The sequence below is a fragment of the Lactuca virosa genome, chromosome 1 (genome assembly GCF_052849685.1).
Source record: "Lactuca virosa cultivar CGN04683 chromosome 1, Lactuca_virosa_CGN04683_v6, whole genome shotgun sequence".
NCBI lineage: Eukaryota > Viridiplantae > Streptophyta > Magnoliopsida > Asterales > Asteraceae > Lactuca > Lactuca virosa.
The window spans coordinates 171,128,602-171,132,193 of NC_136426.1; positions in this window are offsets into that span (position 1 = coordinate 171,128,602).

The window sequence follows — 3,592 nt, forward strand, 5'->3', positions numbered from 1 at the left end:
ACAAAGGCATCTCTCCTAGCATTCTAACATGCAAAAACTGAGTAGATCCTTAGCCCTAACTAGCATGCGATTTCACATATTCATAGACCAAAGCGTAACAAATAACATGTATGGGTATTTTAGAAAAACTTACTTCAGCTCAGCTGATTGCATGCACCACACCCTTTCTTCTCTTAGAAAAATCGTTTTCTAAAATATATTTCTTTTTGAAAAACTTTATCAAATCCTCAGTTTGAGTTCGGACACACCCGATAGTGTGCTTGAATCCCTCAAACCAAGGCTTTGACACTAACTCGTAACGTCCCCAAAATATTGACATAAAATTTTGTTTAATTTAGAAGAAGAATCATCAATTACTTGTTTCAATAAACCGATAAATTATAATCAGAGTGTAAATCCAAGAACAAGTCAAATGCGGAACATAAAGTGTGTGTGCCATGCAGTCAACGTGAGCTCTTCCTTTTTGAAACCAAAAGTACCCGAAACATAAACTGAAAAATGTAATCCCAAAGCTTAGTGAGTTCCCCAAGATACCACATACCATACATATAATAAGCTTATAGTGGGCCCCACCCGTCATTTGGCCCTACCCGGCTTCGGGCGCCGCCCGGCATCGAGCTGAGCTCGGTAAAACGGGCCCCACGCAACATACAATACATATATGAAAATGAACACAAACACATGCAATAATCACAAAGACATATAGCATACAGATATCCATCGGGCCCCGCCCGGCATCGGGCCTTGACCCGGAAAACATATAAACACCGCACATGCAAGATTCACGGAGACAACTAGCATACTACACATAATATAATCATGGGCCTTCCTTGGTGCCTTCGACCCGCTAAACCTGATAAGGAAACTAACCTCATACTACTGAATCCCGTAGATAAATCTCTGGATACTGGCTAACCGATCCCCGAACTATCAGAAATCAAAACAACACCAAATCAAAATTTGGGTCCCAAACCATAATCATAAATCCATTACTAGGGTAAATGACCAATTTACCCCTTACCTAGTTTGGACCAAGACTTAGGCCCAAACCATATAATCCACAAGGCCCAAATACAAAAACTACCCAAGGCCCAATCCATGGCCCAATTTTCCAAATTGGGCCCAACCCATAGTAGGCCTTCTTAAATAATTATCAGTCCAAAACCTGATGGCCCAACAGGTCCCAAGACAACTAAGCCCAAAAGATGGCCCAAACCGGAGCCCAAAAAGAGAGTTCTTCCTGACTGAGTACGCGAGGCGTACCCATCTGTACGCTAAGTATGTACTCGCTGTTTGTCTTGTACGCTGCGTGTACAGACTTGTACGCCCAACGTACTCCTCCATTAAGCCAAATCCTCCGTTAAGCTCTTAATGCTCAAGTACAAAAGTCCAATTCACAGATCTAAGTCCAAACAAGTGTCTAGAACCATAAAGTCATTGACTTGGCGACTTTGCATGCCCCAAGAAAACCCAACCTCAAAATATAGCATTTTATTATCATGAAAAGGAACCAAACTCATGCATGGATGGATTTAAACCCTAAAGGTGCCAACTTTATGGACCTTGAACCTCAGAAATAGCAAGAAGGGCAACTTAAAGCTCCTAGAGTGGCTTCAAACCACTATATCATATCAATGGGGCCAAAAAGGAAGCAAAAATCATAAAATATAGATCTAAGACACCAATGATCAAGTTCATAACTTTATACGTCAAACAAGCTGGAAATGAAGCACATACACAAGATCCATAAGGTCTTCCTTGATCCACAACTTTGCATAAAACTCCATCTTCTTGAAAATGACCCAAAAACACCAAGATGCACAATAATCAGGTCAAAAACACCACCATGGAGGCTTAGGGATGATTTCTAGTGTTTAGAAGGGTGGAGGCTGAAGATATTAGGGTTAGATTATGAGATAAGGAGCTTAAATAGGGTCCAAGACCCTAAAATAAGGTTCGCGTCTGATTGGAGTATGCCCAACGTACGTATGGTACGCCCAGCGTACTCCATAGAGCACCCACGACCATCCTGGTCAGTACGCCCTGCATACACTAAGTTACGCCCCATGTACTGCCCTCTTCACTAGTACGCCCCGCGTACGCTTGTGTACGCCCTGCGTGTAACGACCCAAAAATCAAGGGTAAAATTTTCATTTTTATTATAGCCAAAACATTAATACCATTTATTTCAAACATTCCAAAACATCGTTAGTTAAAACAATTATCAGAGTTCATTCCAAAATCATTTGTTGCGGAAATCATAGCTGTGTTCACTGCGATCAATCCGAGCCCTCCTTTTCCAAATCTATGATACTTGAAACAATAAACAAAACCGTAAGCACGAAGCTTAGTGAGTTCCCCAGAGCATACCCCACACAGTCCACATAATCACATAATCCATATTAGCTATAAAAACTACATAAACCCTATCAATCACATATCCATATCAATCACATAGTCATGCATATAAACATATACGAATGTCGTGGGCTCGTCCCCAGGGCCTTACTCCAGGATGCCATGGGCTCCCCACATAGTCTTACACCTAAGTGCCATGGTCTCTCCCATGGGCTTTGATAGGAAAGCCATGGGCTCTCCACATGGTCTTACATCGGAGTGTCATGGGCTCTCTCATGGTCTTCCATGCAAATATCACAAAGACAGCTAGCATACCACATAATCACTAGCATACCACATCTACATGTATACCAGACATATCAGTAGTGAATCTACGATAAACATTACACCATAGTAGGAAAGCCATGGGATCTCCACATGGTCTTACATCCAGGTGCCATGGGCTCTCCCATGGTCTTCCATAAAAGCATACCACATATATACCGCTATCATACTTCCTAGCTGTAGTGACATAAGAACATGGTTTGGCATGCGGAATTAAAGTTTGCACAATGAACATGGTGATTTGGGTGTTCAAGAGATGTATTCATTGTATATGGTGTTACACAAAAAGGATCTAGATCTAGACTACATAAATAACACACACTTACACACTCAACTTTTACATATCTCAAGCACACCTCTATAAGTGGTATGAACCCACCTTATATAGAGGTGTTTACATGTCTCTTTCTCACTCTCACTAACTCATGGGTTTAAAGGCGAATGCACCACATACAAGTGGGTTTTACAAAAGTCAAACATTACAAAGTCATCCAAGGAAAACTTTGTACCCCTACTTCAAATCTTCCAAAATCGAGCAACTACGCGATCCGAGCCTCAAGGGTGACACATGTCGAAACGAACTTCAATCTTCAATTCTTCCATGATTCTTCAATTTGGGCTATAGGATGTGAAACCATACAAACCTAGCATCAACGAATGATCACGAGCTTCTCAAACTCCAAATTGATCACCAAAAGTTGAGCATAAAGCACACCCCAAAAATCTTCAATAAAACCAAACCCATTTCGAAAATAAATCATTTTCGAACTTCCAATTGCATCATTTCATAAGCTTCAAAAATTCAAGGTCACTTCGGTCGTCAAATCCGCGTAATATGAAAAATTCAAGTTCGAATTTCCATATAAATTTCTCCCCCTTTTTATAATCGAAATTTGATTATAAAACCTTC